Source organism: Ovis canadensis, chromosome 12, assembly GCF_042477335.2.
Source record: "Ovis canadensis isolate MfBH-ARS-UI-01 breed Bighorn chromosome 12, ARS-UI_OviCan_v2, whole genome shotgun sequence".
NCBI classification, from domain to species: Eukaryota; Metazoa; Chordata; class Mammalia; order Artiodactyla; family Bovidae; genus Ovis; species Ovis canadensis.
This window is the reverse complement of record NC_091256.1, coordinates 90,854,970-90,881,308: the sequence shown is the minus strand read 5'-3', so window position 1 is coordinate 90,881,308 and position 26,339 is coordinate 90,854,970. Positions and strand designations below refer to the sequence as shown.

Genomic DNA, 26,339 nt, shown 5'->3' with positions numbered 1-26,339 from the left:
CTCACAAAAGACACACTCAAACAGGACACACTCACAGAAAACACACTCACAGAGGACACACTCACAGAGGATACTCTCACAGAGGACACACTCACAGAGGATACTCTCACAGAGGACACTCTCACAGAGGACACACTCACAGAGGACACTCTCACAGAGGACACTCTCACAGAGGACACACTCACAAAAGACACACTCAAACAGGACACACTCACAGAGGACACACTCACAGAGGACAGTCTCACAGAGGACACACTCAGAGAGGACACTGTCACAGAGGACATACTCACAGAGGACACTCACACAGAGGACACACTCACAAAAGACACACTCAAACAGGACACACAGAAAACACACTCACAGAGGACACTCTCACAGAGGACACACTCACAGAGGACACTCCTCACAGAGGACAGTCTCACAGAGGACACTCTCACACAGGAAACTGTCACAGAGGACACTCCTCACAGAGGACACACTCCTCACAGAGTCCACACTCTCAGAGGACACTCACAGAGGACAGTCTCACAGAGGACACACTCACAGAGGACACTCTCACAGAGGACACTCACAGAGGACACACTCACAAAAGACACACTTAAACAGGACACACTCACAAAAAACAATCTCACAGAGAACACTCACAGAGGACACACTCACAGAGTCCACACTCACAGAGGACACTCCTCACAGAAGACACACTCACAGAGGACACTCACAGAGGACAGTCTCACAGAGGACAGTCTCACAGAGGGCACTCCTCACAGATTCCACACTCTCAGAGGACACTCTCACAGAGGACACATTCACAGAGGACACACTCACAGAGGACACTCTCACAGAGGACACTCACAGAGGACACACTCACAGAGGACACTCTCACAGAGGACACTCACATAGAGGACACACTCACAAAAGACACACTCAAACAGGACACACTCACAGAAAACAATCTCACAGAAAACAATCTCACAGAGGACACTCTCACAGAGAACACACTCACAGAGGACACTCCTCACAGAGGAGAGTCTCACAGAGGACACTCCTCACAGAAGACACACTCCTCACAGAGTCCACACTCTCAGAGGACACTCACAGAGGACAGTCTCACAGAGGACACACTCACAGAGGACACTCACAGAGGACACTCACAGAGGACAGTCTCACAGAGGACAGTCTCACAGAGGGCACTCCTCACAGAGGTCACTCTCACAGAGGACACTCCTCACAGAGGACACACTCACAGAGGACACTCCTCACAGAGTCCACACTCACAGAGGACTGAGGCATGAGCAGGGGACACTCCTGGGGGGCCTTCTGCTTCCTCGTGGAGAGAGCTACCAAGGCACCTGACACCGCACCTAAGTCCCGCATCCCATTCCCCACTTGCTGAGCAAGCATGCGTGGTGCCCCCACCCCGATGTTACAGAAGTATTGCGGGAAGAAGCACAGACTGACTGGGCAGCTGCGGCAGGGGGCCTGGGGCTTGAACAGCTTCCCAACCCCAGAAGGAGCTTGTAAGATGTGGAAACAGTCGGAGGAACCGACCCATCTCCCAGGGTCTTGCAGAGCTTGTGAGTGCGGGCCAGCGGCCTGCGCAGGAAGCAGGGCCTCAGGTGGCCCCTCGCCCACCTCTGGAGGTGACGGAGCCCCGGGCAGAGTGGCAGAGGAAAGATCACATGGGACTCAGGACGTGCAGGCTCTGGTTGTGGCCGGCAAGTCCGTGGACGGATAAACGCTCCGGGGAGCGGCTCCAAGGGAGCGGGCACCACCCAAGCTGGGGGTGGCGGGGGCAGCTACCCCTCCATCCCCACCTAGGAGCCAGCCCCCCAGGTGAATCCCATCCCTGTGTCCCCCCTGAACACAGGCTCTGCTGCACCCCCACCGTGCAGAGATCGGGGGGCCGGGGCAGGTGATGGAGGGAAGATTAGTTCAGACCCCTCATCACACACCAGGGACGAGCTGGCAGACACTCTCCGACACACACACACACACTCACTCCCATCCTCCCATCCCCCACGGGGGCCAGCCAGCCTTCTCAGCACACTGCTGCTGTGGCTGTAATTCTATCCTGGGGTCCCGGTGACATCATTTACCACCCACCAGACACATGACCTCAGGCACATCACCTCACTCCTCCAAGACTCCTTCCTCGTCGGTGAGATGAGTTCACGCTCCGGGTCTGTTCTAAGAACCGGGGGGCCGGCGTGTGTCCCCCCATCCACCATCACTATCCCACTGCCTCTCGGACACCTCGGGGCTGCCTGCTGCCTCCCCTGGAAGTTCACCAGCATTCCAAATGTCGGGCAGTAGAGACACCCCACAGGCAAGCCCAGTCCCCAGAATTGAGGACTGAGGGCCCTGCCCCTCCCCCAGAAAGTTTACCCTGAGAAAGATGCCCCCTTCGCTCTGGGAAGCACCCACCACCCCAGGGTTCTGAGAGTCAAGGGAAGCCAGGAGACCCACACCCGCCGGGAGGGCAGTGGAGCACCTGATTGCACAAGCCTGCTTGGTCCCCGCGGAGTCTCTCATGCAAGAGCAACGACCCATTAGTCTCCATCAATTATTCATCCCCCTCAGGGCCAGGGCCGGACACACAGCATGGGGGCAGCTGGAGCCAGGACCGAACCCACCCCACCTCCTTCCCCCTAACAGCAGCCAGTTGTCTCCCCCACCCCCTGCCCACCCGGGGTCCCACGGACGCCCACCTCTGCAAAGTGACACAGCGTCCAGACGGCCGTCACCCTGCTGAGCAGATGGCCAGCAAGGCGCCAGCCACGCTGAGGCTGACGCTCGGGAGCCTCCCAACAAGGATTTCCAAGAATCGAGAAGCACACAGACCCGCTCTCTCTCAAGGTCGACAGGCATGTCTGGTGGCAGACGTGTCTGGGCAGAAGGTCCCAAGCTCCGTGTCCCCAGAAAGATGCCCTTGCCAGTGCAGCCCCGGCCTCTTCCTGAAGGTGCCTTCCCCAAGGAGAGGTCACAGAACCCTGGACTCTCGCAGACAAAGAGGACAGGCCTTTAGGACCAAGCCTGCTGGACGGCAGGCCCCTCTAACAGCACGCCACTGAGTGCCCACAGACAGGCCCCTACCCAGGCATGCATCCGGTCAACAGTCATTCAGCGTCTTCCAGGGACCAGTGCCAAACAGGACGCTGGTTTACACCCAACAAGCCCAAGTCCGTGCCGACCTCTTTCTGAGAGTGGGTCGCAGTCAGGCTTCATGGGTCAGCTGTTGTTCACGGGGCCCAGGAGGGGATGAGACGGGGAACAGATTTAGGACAGAGCCTTGAGCTCCCGCAGTGAGGCAGGGGCCCCAGCTTGCTCCCCCAGCCTGGCCCCATTCCCCAGAACCACCTCCCTGTTTGGCACTGGCTTTCCAGACTGAACCTGGGCAACAAGCTCTCCTGGTGCCAGAGGGAAGCCCCAGGTCTCCTTTCCTGCCCAAGAACTCTGTGCCCACACGTGGACACCGGGCTTGTCTGCCAGGACGTGCCTGCCCCTCTGGCGGATCTGTTTCCGCCCATCAGGGGGGAAGGCAGCGACCACCTGGCAGTACCAACGGCATGGGAAGCCCTGCCTGACGCACAGCCTGCGGGAGGGCCAGGGCACGGGGAAGCTCTGCCCAATGCACAGCCTGCGGGAGGGCCAGGGCACGGGGAAGCTCTGCCCAATGCACAGCCTGGAGGAGGGGACAAGGAGGGGAGGCCCGGGTAGCAGGGGCCCCACCCAGGCGTCTGAGTGCAACATGAGGGGAGAGGCACCCAAGGGGAGACAGAAAGTGGCCTGAGTGCGGCCTGGGTTTTTGCTTTTGCTAGGTAAATCCTGGAGGGTCCTAGTGGGCCCATGAGGAGCGTGGCAGCTCAGCTGTCTCTCATAACTCGAGGGATGAACGTTAGACCTTTGGCCCAGCCATGTGCCCTGAACAGGAAGCCGGGAGGGTGTGGAGGGTCAGTTTCAAAGGGCATACAGTGGTCCCGGAGGCACTGTGGGTGGAAGGGTGGAGGGGAAGGGACAGAGGCAGGAGAGGTTTCCTCCACCCAAGGGTGTCCTGAGCTCCGGAAGCAGAGGAGGGACCCTGTCCAGGGGGATCAAGAGGCCGGAAAGCAGTGCCGCCCTGCTCCAGGGCCCTCTGAGTCCTGAGCAATGCCAGCCCCTGCCCACCTTCCCCGGCACGGGGTCCCATCGCATCCTGCCCACCCCACACCTCCTCCCAGCTACAGCTGCCTCCACCCTGTAGCTCCATCACCTGCTCCCACCCACCGATCCCGAATCCCTATGTAGCCCCCTCCCTACTCCAGCCTCACTTCGGGGCAGGGGCCCCAAGTAAGCCCCACAGGACAGCATCCACCACAAAAGCTGGCGCCTCCCACCACCCCAGGCTGGATGCTGCACGAGAGGAGTGGGTGATGAGGTATCGGAACAAAGACAATCAGCAAGTCACTGACGCTGGGAGACCACAGTCAGGCTGCAGGACCTGAGGTCGTGTATTCCCAACACCCGCAAGCCAAGGGCCCGCCAACCCGGGCCATGCCTGCCTCGCTGCTGTTAAAGGCCTCGTGGTGAAGGCAAGGCAGACACCAGGGCTCACTGTGCGGCGCTCGGGAGTCCATCGCCCGTTCTATCGGAAACAGTGGACCCAGGGGAAGAAGGGGGCGTGGCCGCGTCTCAAAGGGCGGGAACAGTGCCCACAGCACCAGGTTTCCCGTCAGCCCCCGCGTCTGTCTCCCCGGAAGGTTAGGATGCAGCCCGCCGGACCCTCCTTCCAGGGCGCACGCCGGGCTCTGTCCATGGTGCTGAACCGCCGCACAACACGGCCCATGATCTCAGCACCCCGAGGCTTCGGCATTTCGGGAGGTGCCTTGGGGTGCTCCATCCTTCTATCATTATTCTCCAATTAAAAATAAATAATGTTTTTAAAAAGGGAGGAAGGTTCATGAGGGAGGGGACATACGTATACCTATGGGTGATTCACATTGATACACAGCAAAAACCAACACAATATTGGTAAAGCAATTATCCTCCAATTAAAAATAAATAAATTTAAAACAACAACAAATAAACAGGAAGGTGTTCTGGAGCACGGAGACGGGGAAGTGCACCCTCCCAACCTGCTCATCACCTAAACTGGGCATGGCCACCTGATCTGACAGGCTGAGATCCGTTCAGAACAGCTAAAAGCGAGAAAACGGGACTGACCCGGTGAGCCTCAGGGGGGAGGAATTTGCAAGGGAAATGTGGAGGCTATGTGGATAACAGGAGGACACGTCAAGGATGTGGGGGGATTCGGAAGGGTCCTGTCAAGAGGCTACAGGTCAGGTGTCAGGATCTTTCAAGGTCATACGTCCAAAGTCCAGAACTGAGGGTCCAAAGACTATGACCCTCCTGTGGGTCCTTGAAGTCTAGCGGAGAAGGGGGTCAAAGCATTACAGTACTGAGCATCTGTCCTCTGTTAGTGGCAAAGTAGCTTCGGATTAGGTTTACGCGTTTCTAGCATAAACCCTGAGATTCACTGGGAACATTTGGAAAAATATCAAGGTTGTGTTGAAAAGAGGGGGCTGAGTCTATCCTGAGCCCCAGACTGGAGTCCCTGCTGAAAGACCGAGAAGCCATATTCCTCGGGGACCTGGCTCTCGACTCCCTTCAACCCTAGGGTGGAATGATGGTGGCTTTTGCAGGCCAAACATTCTGCAATTGTGAATGGACCACAACCAAAAGAGAGATTCTTCAGCAGGAGACGACAGCCTCCTGGGTTTAAACGAGCAGAACAGGCGGAGGGGGCACTTGCATATCCTTCCACAGCCCTGACTCTCACACACACTCCCTTACCCTGAGACCACGTGACCACATCTGGCGCTGATCGCCCTAAGCCCCTCCACCCCACGCCGTCCTCCCCTTCACTGAGCGCAGTGACCCACCTGACCTCGGCTCCCCCCACGCCCGCAGAGACTCTGGGCCCACGGCAGTCCCGCTGGTCAGCCTGCCCTTCCCAGGCCCAGGCCGGCCTGGCCCCTCCTCTTGGAAGGCGGGCTCACCGCTTGCTTGGTCTTCTGGCACAATGTCCAACCACACTTCTCTTCAGAAACGCCCCCCGCATCCACCTGAAATATTTCACATGCCGGGTTACTCCTAGGGCCTCTCTGATCTTACGAATAATTTTTAGACATGGAGAGTCTCCCTCATGGAAGTGGGGTGGGGGTTCACCGGACAGCCCCCCACCCACATACACACGGAGAACCTGTGGCCGCGGGTAATGACAACAAAAAAGCCCAAGGACACAAAGGCCCCTGGAGAGGGCGTTTGATTGCCCCCGTTTCCAGGGACAGCACTGTCCCAGGTTCCCTGAAGAGTCTGTCTCCCGCCCTCGTTTCTGGGTCTGAAGCATGAAACACCCTGGCCTCCCTTCACCCCCAAGCCCAGCCTCCCTAGCAATCACACCACCAGCAACTAATACACTTCTCAGAAGCCATATTTCTATTACAGCAGGACAAGAGAGCAAAGGTGTAATTGGGCTCGATGTGATGGAGTGTGACAGCTCACAGTTAGCCACATGTGTCATCAGGGACGTGAACTGGGGACAGTTTATGCCCAAAAACTCATTTCCAAGAGACACCCAGACAGCGCTGACATCAGTGGCAAGGCGAGGAGGGAGCCACAGACTTGTCTGAGGGGAGACCTTGGAAGGTCACCCACCACGCCGCCTCTGCACAAACACTCTCCCGGCAAGGCTCTTTGCTTTTCCGGAGCGTCTGTCCGACGCCCTCACTTCCCCCGTCTGGTCAGCTGCCTGATGTCTCGGCGCGGCAGGCCAGAAAGTGCTGCCTGGTGTCCACCCTGAGTCCTGTGGGCGGCCCCATCCGTCTCCACCTCTGATGCCAGCCACCTGGGAGACCCAGGCACTCAGCCTGGCCTCCATCCCCTGCCGGAGAGCAGAGTTGTCCTGGTCCCAAATCCCTGTCCCAGCCTCAGGGGACGAAAGGCAGTCTGGCCTCTGCAAACCACGGACACTTTCCTGGGGCTCTGAGGAGGGCCAGCGGGATTTCCTCGCCCAACCTCATTTCACAGAGGAAGGAGCAGTGATGAGGAGGGAAAGTGAGCGCCGGAGGCCACCTGGGAACCGTGGGCAGAGGTGACACCCAGTCCCTCCAGCACCAGAGGCCACCCCCAGCGCAGACCCCCCCCACCCCCGCCCTGCAGGCCGCACGCTGCTGCACAGGCGGAGCCCACCACGCAGGCGCCCGTGGGACCCCCGTCCGGGGAGAAGGCCCCTCCACAGCCCATGAGTGAGGGGGGGCCCCACGACCCCCATGCGCAGAGCGCCCCCATCGTAAACCCTCGGGACACTGGGCAGCTTTTACTCCACACCAGTTACCATAGTTGCAGTGAAGTGACCCTCTTTTGTTTACTGCCCAGTTCCCTGAGACCGTAAGGGCCCTGTGGGCAGGGTGCCTGGGCATGAGTGAGTGAGCGCAGGCCTGGGGGCGGGCCAGGGCCACCCGGGTGCGGGACTGCAGGCCGGGGCCTGCCTCTCCTCTGACAATGAGGACAGAGAACGGCAGCCTCAGGACGCTCCCTCCCCGGAGGCCTGGGACACAGAAGGGATTCTCGAGGCTGAGCGCTGCTTTGCGAGGTCCCTGCTCCGGGCGAGCCCAGCCTGCCGCTGAAAGGACTGAACAAGTCCACAGGCTTTCATACGTGCCTTTCCCCTGGTCCTTCCCCAAGCACGCGTCACCAGGGCAGGGCCCAGATCCTGACCCGGATGCACCGTCTCACTGCCTCCCGCCAGCCCCTGCCTCTCAGCCCCGCAGCCCCGGATCAACTTCAGGAAGAGCTGCAGCCTGAAGGTACAGCCTCAGGGTCAAGTTCATCCTGATTTCCAAGGAAGGAGAGCCAGAGGGACCAGGGCCCGCGGGCAGGCGGCCCACACTGCGGCAGGAGTGACGTTCTGCCTGTGGCGTTGTGGGTCTTCCCCACTCTGAGCCACATGCCTAGAGGTGCCCCAAACCCAGACAAGAGGGAGCTGCTCTCTGAAAGGGGAGCCAGGCTGCGGGGGCTGAGAGGGGCACCGCAGATCTTTTTAAGGCCAGAGCTCAGGCCCACAGAACTTGAGCCCTGGGGGTCCCCAGGGGCCCTAGAGGGGCTCCGACCACTGCTGAGTCCTCTGCCCACGAGTCCAGCCCAGGGCCACCTCCAGTCACCTCGGGGGCACAGGCAGGATGAGCTGAACAGGGGGCAGAGCTGGAAGAGCCAAGAATTTCCACTGCAGCTGGAAAACCCTGTGGAGCTCGTCCAGCTCTGAACACCCATCCCCAGCAAGGGACATACTGCTCCGCTGACCCCTCTCATGGGAGGAGTTGTCTCTTCCTGTCTCAGTCTCCCCCTACTCCCGGACTCTGGTGGGCAGCCCAGGATAGCTGACCAGGAAGCAGCCACGTGCCAGGGTGGTCCCTCACCGCGCGTGACCACGAGGAGCAGGACGTGGAGGCTCTGGTCCAGCGCTCACTCTCACTCAGAGGCCACCCTTCCAGCGGCTCCAGGCCTCCTGGCCCCACGCTCCACTCACCCTCCTGGGGTGATCTGACCGCAGCCTCTCAGAGCCAGAGCCGCCAAAGCCACAGAACAGAAGGCAAGACTTCCCATCCTCCTCACCTTGGAGCCCAGGGCTCTGAGTCGCAGCTGCAGCTGTGCAGACACAGGGCCCATCACAGGCCCACCGGCACCTGGCTCATGATGTGAGAGGAAGTGGGCCCTCAGCCTCGCAGGAGGGCTGGGCCAGGCTCCATCACCGCCGGGGCTGGGGCACCGACTCCGCATCTCAGCCCCGGCGCACCCCGGGGTGGTGCACACGCTGAGAACTGCTGTCCCAGGAGCTCATGGACTGGTGCCCCAGGCCATACCCCGCCTGTCAGTCTCCACTTTGCAATGAGAGCCTGGTCCCCACGCAGGCTGTCCACTCCAGCCGCACACGAGATCTCACCCGCAGGACACCCAACCGTGGGGCACAGACCGGGGGGCCCTTCTTGCCCCTCGCTACGCTCACCGTCCGCACCCCAGGGGAAGCCGGGGCACCTCTCGGGCTTGGCAGGAGTGAGGACTGGCTGCTCTCACCACCTGTGCTCCCCGGGCGGGGCCTCCCTGGAAGCTCAGACCTGGGGCACCTGCCCTGCCCCCCTGCCCCCAGCAGCCCAGTGCCCAGCATCAGCGAGCGAACCCAGCTTCCCACTGTGCCTCCGCCCGTCTCCTGCAAGGCCAGGCCTGATTCAGATCCGGGGCAGCCTCATTAAAGTGGTGCCTTTCCTCCCTGGGGGAGAATCAAACTGGGAGAGCAGGCCTGTGCCTCCACCTTCCCGGGCTCCCTGCGGGAGGCTGGGTGTCAGCCCCCAGCCCCTCACCCCTCAGCCAGGACCCGCCCCTCCAGGTGGGAAGAGGGAACCCAGGGGCCTGGCCTGGCCTGAGACGGGCGGGTCGGGGGCCACGGCTGACGCTGAGGGGAGTCGGGCAGCCCGAGGAGACAGAGGACCGTGCACTGGCTCTCCTGCTCACCCAGGGGGTCCCAAAGCCCACCGAGGGCTTCCTCTCTGCAGCAGCAGGAAAGTGGCTCCCTCGGTCAGCTTCCAAAGAGAGGAGGTGCCCGGCCCGTGGCCATCACTTCAGAGCAGAGTCGTCGGGAGGGGCTGCCTGCTCACGCCTTCCCTCCCTGCACCCATCGGCTATGACTGTGCCCTCCCTCTGAAGCTGACCGCCGGGCAGCCTGCCCCGTGCCCACCTGCGCCAAGGTGAGCAGGACGCCTAGGAGAGCTGCGGGCTGCTGGGCCTTACGCACAGCCTGCGGGGCGCGGGAGGGCTGCGTGCCTCCCTGCCCCACCCCCGCCCCATTCATTTCTGGGTTCCCATCTCCCTAAGGCCAGACTCACAGCTGCGACCACTACACTCCATACAGACGCATGGAGTGCAGGAATTACAAGCTACGTCCCCTGACTGCTGACTCCCCGGGGCTGCAGCAGGAGCCCAGTTCTGGAAGCCCCGCTAGGCTCTCCGTGGCCTGAGGGTGCCCCGTCCCACGCAGAGGTGCCCTCCCCACAGACGCCTGAGGGGAGCTGCCCCCCACTCGGCCACAGTCCTACCCTGGTCCCAGAGGGCCAGGTGAGGGTCTCAGGCTTCCTGGCTTCTTGCCGAGGGAATGGAGGGCTGCCCACCCTGAGGAAACCTGGTTCTGGTGGGCAGCTGTCCTGGGCAGGGAATGTCTTGGGGCCCAGCACCACCACCCCAACCCTGGGGGCGCCCCAGGCTGCTGGAGCGGGCGTGGTGAGGCCCAGCCTCCCAGCACCGTTGGGCCCTTTCTGTCCACACCGCGAGCAGAAGGAAGGGCGCAGTGGGACCGGTGGAGGGTCCAGCCTGGGAGCGGGGCTGTGAGTCCCACAAGCATCCCCGCTTCTCAGACCTGGACGGAGGGGCAGTCAGACACCAGCCAGACCCCAGCTCCCTCTCGGTGCCCAGAGCCCCCAGGATGCACGAGCGCCAGGAAGTGTGCACACACGCGCATATGCACACCCACAGGTGTGCGCAGACCTGCGTCCCAGCTGTCAGAGGGAGCCTGTAATTACCGAATCGTGACCTCGTGAAGGCTCCTCGTGCCAAGGCCGTCAGGCAAGGCTGCTGAGGCCGGGCCCCCAGAACCCTTCTGATGCACCCACCGCGGCTCCCCCCACCACCCCTGCAGCTCAGGTGCTCCTGAGGCCGCCAAAGCCCCACAGCCAGTCCCACGAAACCCCGTGGCAGGGGAGGAGGCTGACTCAACCCCAGCAGTTCCATCAGGCGTCTGATGCCCGATTCCCTTCTCCTCCCTGAGCGCCCGGGCAGGTGGAGTGGCGGAAAGGTGGGAGGGGCAGCTGATGGGAGGAACGTTCTGAGCCATCAGCTGCCGCGGCCGGGAGGGTCCAGAGCTGCCCCCTGCCCCAAGCAGGTGCTCTGAGATCCTGAGTGAGTCACGGAACTTGTCCGGGAGTCTGTGTCCTCTCACTGTTAAACGGGGCAGCAAAGGCTGCGAAGGCTGCCCTGAGGGCCGCAGGGACAGAGCTGCAGGCTGTTCACCGTGGGGGCGCGCTCAGGGAGGGGGAACCTGAAGCAGCGGGTTGGGGGGGGGGCACCTGGCTCCGTGTCCCCCGCAGGGAACGCTGAGCTCCGAGCCCCGGCCAGCAGCCAGAGACGACCTGTCCTGACTTTACAACTGCAGCCGGCCCCCCAGTCTGGGGCTGCCTGGTGACACAAAACCCCTGAGGTTCAGTGGCCATTATACTGACCCGAGCAACTGATGCCCCACTTTCCTAAGCAGCCAGGGCTGGCCCCTGCCTGGTGTCTGGTCAGATGGTCTCCGGGCCAGACAGGTGGCCAACAGTGGAGGTGCTCCAAGGACGGAGCCTCGGGACCGCTCTGTGGCCCTTGCACTTGGGGGTCCTTCTTGGTGGGTAACTTTGGACACCTGGCTGAAGCTCAGATGTCTTCAGAGGGGGGGTCGGCGGCCAGGGGCTCCCCCGGCTGTCCAGATTCTCAGTCACTGGCCAAGGATCCAAGTTTACCCATCACTCTGGCCCCTCCCTGAACCATCACTGCAGGGGTGAAAATCAAGGATTCTGGGACAAACCCTTCCCAGAAATTAAGTTCTGGTGAGACACGGCTGGGAAGGCTGAAAGCCGGAGAGGTGAGACACTGGAATGGCCTCTGAGGAAGTGACAGCTGCCGGTCCTTCTCTTGAGTTTTGAAAAAGAAAAACAGCCGGGGGTGAGGGTGGGGGAAGGGCTCCCCTCAGTTGGGGAACCCAGAAAGAGTCTGGTCAGTGTGCAGAAGCATCCTGGTAATGCCAAGGCGCTGAGCTGGCATCCGCCACGCTCTGCACTGTTCCAAACACACAACCGGAATGAGCTCGTTCAATCCTCCCCGAGCCGGTGTCACCCACGTGCGCTTTACCTCCATTCAGCAGACAGAGAGACTGAGCAGAGTTTGACTGAGTCGCCCACGGTCGGCCTGAGTGCCTCAGACCGACATCTGCGACGAGACTCTCCCCCAAGGAGCCCACAGGTTTCCTGCTTGGGGGACGCGGGCCGGACCCCAGCTCCCCGGACTGCACGATGACGGTTCATGTAGGGAATTCGGAATTCTACCTGTCCGGTGGGACTTGTTAACCATCACCACTTGCTGAGAGCTTACTTACCGTGCAGCCAAGTGTCATTAGCTCTGTTTTACAGATGAGACCCACCAGAGTAGGTCGGGTCACCCCATTACATGCTCTCCAAGCAACCTGCGTGCTCGCCTAACACCTGTCGTGGTTGTGGTCCATCATCTATGTGATCATCTGTCTAACTGAGTCACTCACTGGACTGTAAGTGCCGTGAAGGCAGCGATCCGGTCTGTTTCGCTGCCAGCACCAAGCACGCAACAGACTCAAAACCTAAAGGCGGAATGACATAGAAACTGCTGCGCGGAGAGGCTGAGCAACGTGCCTTGGCCCCTGGAACACAAAATCCAAGCTGGCCGGGACTGTGTGCTGTGTTCACACCGGTGTCCACAGTGAGTGGAGCAGAGCCGGGCACAGGGCAGGCCTCGCCAATAAGCACTGGCTGCATTAACAGTCATGCTCTGTAATTCGTGGCCTGGGGGTTTGAACCCAGGCCTGTAGGGCTCCCAGCCTCTGTGCTTCCCAGGTGGCGCTAATGGTAAAGAACATGCCTGACAATGCAGGACACATAAGAGAGTAGAGTTCGATCCCTGGGTCAAGAAGATCCCCTGGAGGAGGACGTGGCAACCTTCCCCAGGATTCTTGTCTGGAGAATCCCATGCACGGGGGAGCCTGGCAGGCTGCAAGTCCAGAGGGTTGCAAAGAGTCAAATACGACTGTAGTGACTTGCATGCATGCATGCCTGCTGCCTACGTTAACACCCCCCTGTACCAAGCAGACACCCACAGCTGTTCCCTGTGGCTGCTGATTCAGTTTGGAAAGCATATCCACATCACCCTGACCCCAGAGTTGTCTGGCTCATGGAAAGCAAGCCTAGCTGCAGCTGAACCCAACGTCGGGACCGTCCAACAAACCAAGTCCAATGACCCAGCTACAGCGCCAGGGGAAACGGCTCCTCCTCCCCCACAGCCTTCGACCACCCATGAGGACATTCTGCTCAGGGAGGCGTCGACGAGCCACTCTCCCAGCCCCAGAGCCCCAGCCTCCTTCCCACCATCCTAACCATCCCCCCCACCTCCCTCCACCTGCTCTCTGAGGGGTCCCAGCTGAGAGACGTCAGAGCCCGGGGAGAGACTGGAGGGACATGAGAGGCCAGACTGGCCTGGGGTGGGGAGTACCGGCTTGGAGAGGGCAGGGAAGGGGCTTCTGCAGGTCTGTGCCACACCAGGGACAGCCCTGTGGCATCTGCCTGAAGCTGCCCGAGGGCGGAAGGCCACAGTGTAAGGTCAGAGAGTCCGGCCCCAGCTCCAGAAAGGTTCTCCCTGCCCCTGCAGGTGTGCAACGAGGTATGCGCTGTGCCCGGGGATAAACCCAGCAGCAGTCAGGAGATGGAGCCAGCCACAAGCGCTTCTGTGGGGAAACACCAGCACCTTTCTCCTCCCTGGTCTTGATCTGTGTGTGGGCAGCGGGCCCTGAAGCTGAAACACTGAAAGCTGCATTGGCATAATCCGCCCCCCCCCCAACCTAAAAGCTGTTGCCTTAAAAAAAGCCCTGGACTGCTGGACGAAACTCTCGGCAGAGTAGTCGGGCTCCTCCTCCTGGGGATGGGGGCCAGGTAGGTCCACGTGAGGCTAGACATGGAACACTTATCTCTTTCCCCCGCTTCAGTTTTCCAGAAGCTCCCAGCTCCTTGGAGAAGGGGAGCTTGTGAACCTTAAGCCCAAGAGGTGTCCAGAAAAAGCTGAGCCCCTCTGGGGCATCTGCCTGAGAGCCAACCTGGCGGAGGCTGGTCCCCGGAGGAGAGAAGCCCAGGGAGAGGACCCCGCAGCTCTGGTCACGCCCCAGGGTCGTGGAAAGCAGGGGCCCGGGCCGAGCTCCCTAGGTGGCTGCAGCGTGCCGGGCCAGGACCCCTGGTGCTGACTCACCTGGGAGCCCAGACCCATGCTGCAGCTTGCAGGGCCTGCCAGGCCGCGGCTCACCAGGACACCAGGCACGTCCCACTGCATCAGAGCTGCCCTGCCTCTCCCACTGGCCCCAGGGCTGGCCCTGGGCATGGCTCTTCCCTCTGGCTTCTCTAGGGGTAACAGAGACGCAGCCTGGAGGTCGGATGCGGCCCTAAGCAGGGGGAGATGACTTGGGAGGGTTAAAGGAGCCCTGCTCTTAACGGTCACACCCTCTGATGAAGTACCCAGGTTCCCGAGGGCCGGCTCCATGGACTGAGGACACGCTGTTACACATGGAGCCTCCCCTCAGGGGGCCAGTGGGGCCGGGGAGGGCGCCCTCCACCTCCCTGTCAGACCCTAGCTCACCTTCCTCTCTCTGGGTGTCCCCGGATCCTAAGGTCCTCCTGTCCCCCAGCCCAGCCCACTCCAGGCGGGGAGCCCTCTCTCCTCATTGCAGTGCCCCCCCCCCAGGTCGGCGCCTCCTTGTCCTTGCGCTCCTGTCTCTCTGCCACCACCGAGGAAAGCCACTCTCCTCTCCCTGACGGGGGAGGGGGCGTGCTGCAGAGGGAGAGACCAGGCTTTGGTGACCCCACACCATGGGCCGGGGGTGTCCTGGCGGCACCTGTGGAGTGCGGGGATGAAAATAGGGAAGGAGAAGGGATAAGCCATGTGTCTGGAGTTAAAAAATAACCACTCTGTGCCCAGATTTGGGGCAGGAACAGAGGCGGAGGTGGGGGTAAATGATAGGGGTCCAGAGAGAGGGAGGGGCTGTCTGTGCTTCCAGGGCCTGGGTACCCAGCTGGGAGGAGGGCTGGGCTGTCCAGTTAGGGGAGAGCTGCCTGGTGGCAGGAGTGCTGCCCAGCGCGGGGGAGGGCTGCAGCGCGACGGGACGTCCTAGGTCTGCTGAGTCATGAGATTTGGAACAGGTGAGGGGTGCCTGCACCCCCTCGCATCCCTGCCCCAGCTCCTCCGGACCCTCGATCGCAGACCACCCCTGTGGTTTGCATCCGCGCCGGCTCCCCGACCGAGGGTCTCTACCTCCTGGAGCTCAGGATCCTCCCTGCTTCCCCCCACGACGGCGGGGCCGGGGGTCCCCGAAGCTTGAGGTGGGGGCAAGGAGAACCTCGGCTGGAGCGAGACGGGAGTGGGGACGTCTCCGAGGCGCGGGAAAGAGGGTCGGGGGCTCAGAGCCCGGGGACGCAGCGGAGTGGGCCCGGCCCTCTGCTCCGCAGCTCGTCCCGGGGGAGCCAGGGTGGAAACTGCCCCCTCTTCCCGCCCCAAACCCGCAGAGCAGCGGCTCCGCGCCGCTCGGGTCCGGCTCCCCAGACGCCTCATCTGGACGCGCGCAAACTCCCCCAAAGGACGGTGCGGGCGCCCGGGCCCCTCGGCCTCAAAGCTCCGCGACCGCCCGCCCCCGGGAGCGGACCCCACCCGCGGCCCCTCGGTGAGGAGCAGAAACTTCTGAGGAGGCGGTCGGCGCCCCTCACCGCGGCGGTACGACTCACCGAGATAGCCAGCCAGCAGGGACCCGCGTCCCCGAAGTGAGGGCCGGCGGGCTGCCGGCGACGGCCGAGAGGGCGTCCGCTCGGCCCGGAGTCCCGCGGCGCCCCGGCCCCAACTCGGCCGGAGTGTCTTTGCCGCAAGACTTGCTGAGCTTGCAGCCTGCGCCGCGGCGAGGGAGGCGCGCGACCCGTGGAGCGCGCTGCAGTGCAGGGAGGTGATGGGGGCGGGGCCAGGGCGGGGCCCGGAGGAAATGGGGCGGAGCCGGGGCGGAGACCCGCAGGAGGCAGGAGACGCGCGACCCACCGAGCGCGCTGCAGTGCGGGGAGGGTGTGGGGACGGGGGCGGGGCCCGGTGGAAGGGCGGGAGGAAGGGGGAGGAGCCCGGAGGGGCGGGGCCGAGGGCGGGGCCCAGATGGGGGCGCGAAGAGGGGCCGGGGGTTGGGGGCGGGGCCCGGAGGAGGGCGGGGCCCGGAGGAGGGCGGGGCCGGGCGGAGACCGGCAGGAGGTGAGGGACGTTCCCATCCGCGGGGCGCGCTGCAGTGCGGGGAGCGGGTAGGAGCGAGCCCTGGGCGGGGCCGGCGGAGGAGCCGTGGGTGGGGCCCGAATGAGGGCGGGGCCGGGCGGAGACCTGCAAGAGGCAGGGAGGCGCACGACCCGCGCTGCAGTGCCAGGAGGCGGTGGAGGCGGGGCAGGGGCGGGGGGCGGGGCCCGAAGGAGGGGCGGAGCCAAGAGGGCGGGGCCCGGATGGTCGGGGAAGGGCAGAGCCTGGCAGGAGGTGGGAACCTGTCAAGAAGGGGCGGAGTCCGGGGAGAGGGCGGGGCCCCGAGGGGCGGGAGGAAGTGGGGCGGGGCCCACGGAGGGGCGGAGACCGGCTGGAGGTGGGAACCTGCCAGAAGGGGGCGGAGTCCGGGAAGGGGGAGGGGACGATGAGGGGCGGGGCGGGAGGAGGGGCGGGGCGGGGCGGAAGGAGGGGCGGGGCGGGGCGGAAGGAGGGGCGGGGTGGGGCGGAAGGAGGGGCGGGCCGGGGCGGAAGGAGGGGCGGGCCGGGGCGGAAGGAGGGGCGGGCCGGGGCGGAAGGAGGGGCGGGCCGGGGCGGGCCGGGGCGGGGCAGACCCGGGTGCCCTACGCGCAGCATCTCTGGGCTCTCAGAGCCCACCCCGGACTCCTGCTCAAGGTCAGGAAGGGTCGGACCGGGAGCCGGGCCTCGCGCTCCTCACACGAGAGGGGCTGTCTCTCTCGTGCCAGCTCCCCCTCAATGTCCCAAATCCACTGCAGCTCGAGGCGCCATCACGGGCCGCAGGAGCCCTGGTAGCCGTTTGGGGTCTCTGAGCCCCTCTCCTCGCCGTCCTCCTCCTTGGAAGGTCACCTCTACCTGCAGTTGTCACCTGGAGGGAGGGGTTTCTGAGCCTCGAGGTTTGGTGAGGAAGAGGAGGACCCTTGGGAGGTGTTAAAGGTGCCTGGAGCGGCTCAGAGAACAGCGTGGGTGGGGGAGAAGAGAGCAGAGGAGGACCAATTATCACAGGACAGGGCTTTCCACACGGGCTGGCCTCAGAGCGGAGGTGGGTTTGGGGTGGTTTGCAGGGAGCAAACAGCCCCGAAATGGTCCTATGGCCAAGTAGCTGCAGACAGTCATCGAAGGGGCCGGGGGGGGGGGGGGGGGGGGGAAGCGCACCAGGTGCTGCTCTCCCTTCCGCATCTGCAACTCCTGCAGCGTCTGGAGCATCTCAATCTTCACGAGCTCTCCTGGAGTCAACTTGATCACCAGAGGGCAGTATCTGCCTCTCCCAGAGATGCCCAGAGAGGTTCCCGCCAGAATGCCTGACCTGACCTCAGTTCTCAGTAACACTTCCTGAGTGAAGGGGAATACCGAGCGGCCCGGGGGCGGGGCGGGGCGGGAAAAAATGAAAGTAAGTTTTGAGGGAGGAGGGCAGGGAGAGGAGCTGGGCTTTTCCCTATCACTCATGGAGGCCGTCGCAGCCAGCTTGCCTCAAGGGCATGGAAGGCCTGTGGGGTCCTTGATGAGACAAGCTGTGCCTGCCCGAGGCCTGGAGGTCACCCCCACGCACAGGGCAAGGGGCAGTGGAATCTGAATCCAGACCAGGAGAGGCATCTGAGCTGACACCTTCAGGCTGCCCACCCTGGCCAGCATCCTAGGACCTGCTGCCTCGCTGGAGGGCCTGAGTTGTCCTTCCTGGTCCCCAGCTGGTGACGCATCGGCAGGATGCAGGCGGGAGAAAGGGCTGCAGTCTCCTGGCACAGAACCCAGCCAAGCCGACTGGGCTGCCTCCCTGCCTACCACTCCAGTCAAAACCTGTGCCAGCTGCTGTCAGGGCTCCTCCTGAATGAGCCCAGAGCCCAGGGGCAGAGGGGGCTGGCCTGCCTCCTAGACTATGTAGAGTCTAGGCTGTAGTCAGTTTGGTTTAATGAAAAATGCGATGTTCCTGGCCACAGCCTCCACATTAATCCATCAGGACCAATAGTGTCAGCTACAAGCCTGATTGGGAGCTCAGCACCCCTGGCACCCATTCCCCAGGCTCTGGAGCTGAGAGAAGGGTGGGAGGGATGCCCACCCCCCACCCCCCACCCCCCACCCGCGTTACTACTTTGCTTTCCAGCTATTCGTCCTTTGAAGGAAGAGCCTGTGGTCAACCCTAGACGCTGAACTGCTGCTCAACTAGGCCGTCAAGGCAATCGCTCTGCCTGTGTGCAATACCGTTTGAACCCATGAAGGTAGGAGAGGGCTGCCTAATTTGGAGGGTTCTCCAGGGAGAACGAGCCTACAATCCCCTAGTTACCCAGCTTCACCACTTTCTGCTGAACAGAGCTTCCTACTGTTTCATTTCCAATTGTCTCAAGCCGGAGGCAGGCCAGAGGGAGGTGGCATCTCCCCCATCACTGCTCTCCCTGGGGACCCAGACCCCCTGCACCCTCACCCACCCACTGGCCAACTCAGCTGCTTAAATAATCCTGCTTGTGCCCATCTCCATCTCTCACAGGTCTGCTGGCACTTGGATTGCACCCCCACTGTGTTCTGGGGATGTCTCTGCCTCAAGAATCTTCCAAAGCTCTGCTGTTGTCTTTTGAGCAGACAGAGCAGAGCCAGCGGGGCGAGCCAGCCATCACTTCGCAGGCCTCAGCAGCTCCCAGCTCCTGCTTTCTCCTCACACCCCTCTCAACACAAACATGCCCCCAAAGCTGCACCCCCCATGCCCCATACACCCTGTCAGTCTCTGGAGCAGTTTGCATCACTTCTGACAATTCAACAGACCTTGGTGAAGCTTCCACTGAGGCACCTGCCTCCCTGTTTGTAAGAGAACAAAGGGTTTTAAACCTTCTGTGCAGTTCCTGCCACTCAGGTCTTAGTGACCTTTATCTGACTTGATTTGTAGACACACCAAGTTTAGAGGTATTTTAATTTTACTTACACTAATATATTTCATACTCAACTCTGCTTAATTTCTTAGCTATTGCATAAAAATGCTTTTAATACCAAAGACATTAACTCATTAGATGGAACCAAAAAATGAAACATGGATCAAGTTAAGTATCACACAATTCGCATAATATCTTAAATTTTAATTTTAAAAAACAGGTCTCTAAAGAGTCAGTGAAGGCCAACTCCTCCAGGAAGCTGGCTAAGTGAACTATAATCATTTATTCCACACGTGATGAACAAACACAGGAGAAGACTCTACACAGGGACGTCACCAGGCGGTCAATACCCAATCAGACTGACTCTATTCTTTGCAGCTGAAGATGGAAAAGGTCTATACAGTCAGCAAACACAAGACCAGGCGCTGACTGTGGCTCAGATCATGAGCTCCTTATTGCCAAATTCAGACTCAAATTGAAATAAGTAGGGAAAACCACTAGACCATTCAGGCTTGGCCTAAATCAAATCCCTTATGATAATGCAGTGGAAGTGAGAAATAGATTAAAGGGATTAGATCTGATAGATAGAGTGCCTGAAGAACTATGGACAGAGGCTTGTAACATTGTACAGGAGGTGGTGATCAAAGCCATCCCCCACAAGAAGAAATGCAAAAAGGTGAAGTGCTTGTCTGGGGAGGCCTTACAGATGGCTGAGAAGGAAGCAAAAGGCAAAGGAGAAAAGGAAAGACATACCCATCTGAATGCAGAGCTCCAAAGAATAGCAAGGAGAGAGAAGAAAGCCTTCCTCAAGGATCAGTGCAAAGAAATAGAGGAAAACAATAGAATGGGAAAGACCAGAGATCTCTTCAAGAAAATTAGAGATACCAAGGGAACATTTCATGCAAAGATGGGCTCAATAAAGGACAGAAACGGTATGGACTTAACAGAAGCCGAAGATATTAAGAGGGGGTGGCAAGAATACACAGAAGAATATATTTAGAAAGATCTTCATGACCCAGATAACCGCTATGGTGTGATCACTTACCTAGAGCTAGAAATCCTTTACTGTGAAGTTAAGTGGGCCTTAGGAAGTATCACTAGGAACAAAGCTATTGGAGGTGATGGAATTCCAGCAGAGCTCTTTCAAATCCTAAAAGATGATGCTGTTAAAGTGCTGCACTCAATATTCCAGCAAATATGGAAAACTCAGCAGTGGCCACAGGATTGGAAAAGGTCACTTTTCATTCCAGTCCCAAAGAAAAGCAATGCCAAAGAATGGTGTTGGAGAAGACTCTTGAGAGTCCATTGGACTGCAAGGAGATCCAACCAGTCCATCCTAAAGGAAATCAACCCTGAATACTCATTGGAAGGACTGATGCTGAAGCTGAAACTCCAATACTTTGGCCCCCTGGTTGCGAAGAACTGACTGATTGGAAAAGACCTTGATGCTGGGAAAGATTGAAGGCAGGAGGAGAAGAGGACGACAAAGGATGAGATGGTTGCATGGCATCACCGACTCGATGGACATGAGTTTGAGCAAGCTCCAGGAGTTGGTGATGGACAGGGAGGCCTGGCGTGCTGTAGTCCATGGGGTCGCAAAACAGTCAGAGACGACTGAGTGACTGGACTATTTATTCCCCAGGCAATGAACGAAAACAATCAAGTTTTAACAACTGAGTCCAATAAAACTCAAATACCACAGAACAGGGAGGGTTGAGGAGGACTTCTCTCTAATTTTATACTGCTAGAAAAGTCACATCTTAAGATTCTCAGGACCATACCTGGCATAGAGAGGAAGTGAAACAAATCCCAAAGATGATCTCAGATTTGATCAGATCACAGGACCTCGTGAATATCATGGGGACTTCCTCTTTTTACATTCTTTGATCTGACTTTTCTGGAAGCAAACATGATTTTTCTTTTCAAAGGGAATAATAGTAATAAACACTCTTTTATCTTTATATTCCTCCTTCGTCAGCAAAGTACCCGCCAGTCTGGTGTCCCAGGTAAATGCATGCCTCTGAGCGGAGGCCCCCACGCCATGGTCGAGGAGCAGCTTCTCCTGAGCTACCCCGCTCCTTCCCCAGACAGCCCGTCTTCCCTGAATCCAGAAATGCACGGAAGGGGCTGTGTGCTGCTGAGTGCTCCGAGCTGGGAGCTGCACCAGGCGAACTCTTCTTTCCCAAGGGCAAGCACGGCTCTCAGGACGCAGGACACCCACCATCGAGGGGGGTGAGAAGCAAACCATTGAGGCCCTTTACATCTCCAAGTCCATGAAGTGTCCGTGTGTTGAGGCTGAGTCTCAGAGCGGCCCGCAGTGCAGAGGCCATTGCAGGGGAAGAGGCCTCGACAGACGCTCGGCCGGCCGGGGTGTCCCAGGCTGCCCCGCCGCCCTTCCCTGGGCCTCTGCACATCTGCAGCAAGCCAGACACCCTTGACTGCAGCCTCACCCGCGTGCCCTCACCCCATCCCCCAGTGGAGATGCTGTCTGGCACCTGCCGGGGGCCGGGAGCGCCAAGGCTGGCACTGGCACAACCCCCGCGGCTTGTGGCACCTGAGACCCCCGACTCCCCGGGGGGTGGTGGCAGCAGTCCTGCAGTGACTGACCCAGGTGGCCTCCTGGAGCCTCCAGCTGGCAGCAGCAGCTCAGGGCGGCAGCAGGGTGTCTTGTGTCTCCGTTGAACGGAGACCTCAGCAGCTGCTGAGGCGCTGCGGCTTGGGGCGGGGGCTGCGGGAACCCTGGGAAGGGTCTTGACAACAGGCGGCCACGAGGCTTCAGCAACAGGAAGATCCCTGCGCGGGGGCCACTGTGCCGGGGTGGGGGAGTCACGCAAGGTCAGGGGCGAGGGCTCGGCCAAGGCAGGTGGGTTCAGACAGGTCATTCAGGTTCTCTTCACCAGTGAGCAGAGGCCGCTGAGGGCGTCTCGTCTACACACAGGAGCCTGGTCAACCCACTCATGTCAGGAGGTTGGAGGCCCACACTGACCCCTCCCCTGCTGACTGCCCAAGGGGGCCTGCAGGTGGACTGGCCCTGGTGGCTTCTGGTGCCCAGCTGCCTGGGTTCAACCTCAGCCTGGGCTCAGCTCACCGCCCACAGGCTTGGGTACTAAGCGGTGAGCTCACTTCATGGGACTGTGCGGGGGGCCGGGGGGGGGGCACCCGCAGAGGGCTGCGCTGGAGCCGGGGCTTGTCACTGCTACCTCTGGCCAGCAAGTTTCATGACGGCTGTCCTCATATGCCCCAGAGACGCAGACGGATGTTCCCAAGGACACACAGTGAGCCTGGAAGCTTCCTCACTCAGCCTGTGGCCCACCCACAGCAAGATTCAGGAAGGAGAGGACCTGAGCCTAAGCCTCGTCTTTGGAGCAGGGCTTGGCGTGTCTGCTTTGCCTCTGGTCCGAAATATTGGTGTGTGTGTGCAGCTAGGTCCGTGAGTGGCATGGTGAGCTGGGTCTTTTCTTCTGGGTTGTGGGCATTGATGGGGCTTCTGTCCAGAGAAGACGACCACAACAGAGCCTTGCTTCAGGCCAGGCCAGTCACCTGGACGTGCCGCCCTCCTGTCACTAACCGTCTTGTTTTCTCCTGCTCACTTGCCAGGATCTCAATGGATATGCCTGGCCTGTGCCAAGTGACGTGCCTTTGCCAACCATGGGAGGAGGTGCAGGGTGAGGGCAGAGTGCGACGGGGGAGGTGGCCCCCATCAGCAGGGTCCCTGCACCCTGAAGCCGCAGATGCCTGGAGCTTAATAAGACAGCTGAAGTGCATTTCCCGCCTGCCTGAATTAAGCAAACCAGTTCAGGAGAAAAACAGCGTCCCGCCAGTTCCTAAGGCTTCCGTAAGCTGCACTGCGCTGGTGGTGGGAGAAAACCCACAGCCTCTGAGGGCTTCAGGAGTTGGCCGGGGAGGGTTCAGGAGTTCTTCGTTGCCTTGGGAGCCACAGCCTGCGAAGGCGAGGCTCAAGGGCACACAGAGGCCTGTCACCTTGAGTGTAGGGCCCAGACTGTGGGCGTGAGCCCCGTCTGGCCCCCTGGCACCGGCTGGAGCACCTGCAGTCCTAGCGGCTGCGTGTCATCTGGGAGACGACGGGGGTGCTGGCTGCGCAGGAGGCTGTGGAGAGGGGGTGAATTCGGGCTCAGCTTTCAGAGAGCACCCGCCACGGATTAAGGACTGTGTTGGCTTGCTTCTTATCATTGCTCGCCCCCACCACACACATACATCCCCTTCTGGTCACACTGGGGGTCTTCGAAGATGTCTCCTCCATTCACCGCAGAGTCTGTACCCAAGGGTCCCCCTCGGAGGCAAGGCCTGTCCCTGCTCAGAGGAGCCCTGCCCCAGAACAGCTTGCAGTCAGGGCTCTGAGGTGGGGGCTGGGTGGGACCGGGGGAGGTGAGTGGGCCCAGCCTCCCCCTCAGCACAGTCACACAGTCAGTGTCGGGGTGACAGAACCCAAGGGCGGCTCTCCTGACTCCATCAGTCGTGAAGCCAAGACCAGAAAGTCCCAGAGGCCTGTTTCCACAGGCCCCTCTGCCCTGGACTCAGCTTCTCGGGGACTGCGTCCAAGTTCTGTACACCCCGAATCTCCTAACCTCGCGTGGAGCCCAGAACTGGGGCCACCGGCAGCTCGGGCAGGAGGCCTGAGGGCCCCATCTCAAGTCCACGTCTAAGTCTCCCCCGAACAGAGCGGAATCCCTAAGGGGCCCCAGGCTGCAGGCTCACGGCGTCAGGGAGGCCGCGCTCAGGGACCTGGCAGGAACCTGGCCCAGCGCCAGCCCTCTGCCGCCCCCCAAGAGCCCTGCAGGCTCGTCCTGAGGGTGTCTTCAGCGACTTCAGCTGCTGTCACCCGGGACAAAGCCAGGCTGGGGGCACAGCCTTCACAGGAACCTGGAGGATCCCCCTTGACTAATACCCACCTGCTTCCAGTTTCAGGCTCTGAAGCGAAGGGTGAAGGCCCCACACCCACAGAGAAACAGCTCCTCGGGTCAGAGGAGCCCTAGGAACGGCACCCGGGGGCTGTGGAGCTCTCCGTGCCGTGCAGGCCCCAGCACAGCGGGACGGTCTGGCTGTCTCCAGGACACGGGCTTGGGTCTGGCTGCCGAGCAGGGCACACCCCGATGCTACTTCCAGGGGACAGTCTAGGGGGGCTCCGTGGGAAGGAAGCTGCAGGGAGGGTCGTCGTCAGCACATTGCAGACCTCTGCCGGGTAAATGGTGCTCCTTGCACCGAAGGCCTTGGTCCCTAATCCCGCTCTCCCCACCTTCCAGAGACTGAAGCTGGGGAAGCCTGTGTGGGAGCCTCGGTGACACCAAAGAATCCCAAAGACTGACTAAGCCCCTATTTCTCTCTCCCGGCCAATCCAACCAGGGAAACCTCCGCCAGCACCAGGAGCAGGCGGTGCGGGGTTGGGCACTTCGGGCAGCGGCCAGGGCCTTGCTGGCCGTGCACTCGGTTCCCAGAAACGCCTTCTTGTTCCTGCTCAGCAGCCTCCGCTTTGCTCTCTGGACCCTGCTCCGCCTTGATGCAGCAAGACCCTCAATGTTGCTCACTCCTGCTCCTTGAAGTTTCTTGGAAGGTGAGGGTTCGGGGGGTGGAAATTTAGAGCTCAGGAAACAGGCCAGGCAGCCATGTCCACTGCAAGCTCAACTGGACCGTCTCGAGCATGACAAGGCTGGGAGGTCTGTGCCCAGCAGACCCTGGCCTCACCGGCACCCACAGAGGCACGTGGTTAAGTCCAGCAGTCACAGACACGCTGCTGCCACTGTCCTCGCTATCCACAGGGAGAAGGGGGCTTCGTGGAGAACCTGGAGCCCCGCACCACCAGGGCCACAGGGCTCATATCCCATCGATACTGGGAGCGAGGTCGTCTTGCTCGACCCCAGCTGCTGCGTCGGGGCAGGGGCAGAGGGACGCAGTGGGCTCCCAGCCCTAGGCATGTGCTCAGAGCTCTCGCTTAGAGCAGGCACAAGCCCAGGAGGCTCACCCCACCTGGGTTTCTGGGGCTGCCACCTGCTGGCGCTCTGACTCGAGACGGGTGCTCACCACCCGCTCTGAGAATAGAAGCCTCGGTGGGCCTCAGCCAGAGGGCACCAAGCAGTGTCCCGGGATCCTGCAGCCTCACCAGGGCTGGACCAGGGCAGGACACGCAGCTCGCCACGCAGGCTCGCCCAGCCCGGACTCTCTGGGTCTGCAGCTGGCCCTCTGTGGTCTCGCCTATTCCTAGCTGTAGTCATGATTTTTAGATGATTTGAATTTTTGGCCGTGCTGGGCCCTGGTTACTGCGCTCCGACTTTGTCTACTTGTAGTCAGCGGGGGCTACTCTTCGCTATGGCATGTGGGGCTCTCGTCGCAGCGGCTGCTCTTGCCGTGTGCACAGCTCTGGGTGTGCAGGCTGGGTAGTTGTGGTGCACAGCCTTAGTTGCTCTGAGGCATCTGGAATCTTCCCAGACCTGGGATCGAACTCGTGTGCCCTCACTGGCAGGCAGACTCTTACCCACCGTACCACCAGGAAAGTCCGTCATTATGATAATATAAACCACTGAGTGTGAAGAGTTGCTTTTATAAAAACTAGACAGAACTGCTTATAAGTATGGGCGAAACTTATAAAAGATTGCAGGAAAAGAGTCTGAATTCTGAAAGCCAAACTCCTTCATACAATGGCTAAATTCTTCATCCATTTTACTGGAAGCCCACACTGAGCATCATGGGTGATTCGTGGCGATCGCTGTGGAGAAAAGCCCTCGCCCCTAGGCTGCCATCTCCTCAGTTTTAGCCTCTTAAGTGGATGAACACAGGACTCAGGGAACAGGAAGCGTCCCTTTTCACCCGCTGACTTTCTGATAAACTATCCGACCCCCAGTCCTTGGCCTGCGCACGAGGGGCCTCCCATGTGCGTTCCTGCTGGGATCACGGGCAGAAAGGAGCCACTGGTTGAGCCCCCACCGCGTCCCCAACATCCGGCTTGTAGGAGCTACATTTGCTTCCAGGGAGATGGTGTCTTGGGCGTTTATTTTCCATAGAGCAAATAACCATGTTCCCTGAGAAAAGCCATTAACTTTTCCCTGTGTTCCAGTTCAAGGAAAACAGAATAGTCCTCTGGCCTCTTACTCACCTGAACCAGGCCCACGGCCTCGCAATCCCATTCCTCCATCCAACTCAGCGAGTCCTCCTGAGAATAAGAGCACCGCGCTGCCCCTCCTCCTAGTGCAAGTAGCTGAAGACAGAAGAGGGGGCTGGGCCACCATCTGCAGGCCCCGTCCCTGCTGGCAGGAAGGGGCAGCACCTGCGCGAGCAGTCTCAGAACACGGCAAGGTATACATCAATTTGGAAGAAGTGAAATGTACGCATTACATGTGG

At 60.6% G+C, this 26,339-nt stretch overlaps 1 protein-coding gene across 1 annotated transcript in view; it reads right to left on the bottom strand.

Annotated features, from left to right (window-relative positions):
• The window catches only part of SYT2 (synaptotagmin 2), an 85,534-nt gene extending 69,738 nt beyond the window's left edge, over window positions 1-15,796 (bottom strand). Inside the window, exon 1 of the mRNA XM_069545029.1 lies at window positions 15,621-15,796. The gene's annotated coding sequence lies outside the window, so the exon portion shown is untranslated. The remainder of the gene's footprint in view (window positions 1-15,620) is intronic.
• Between the last annotated feature and the right edge of the window lie 10,543 nt (window positions 15,797-26,339).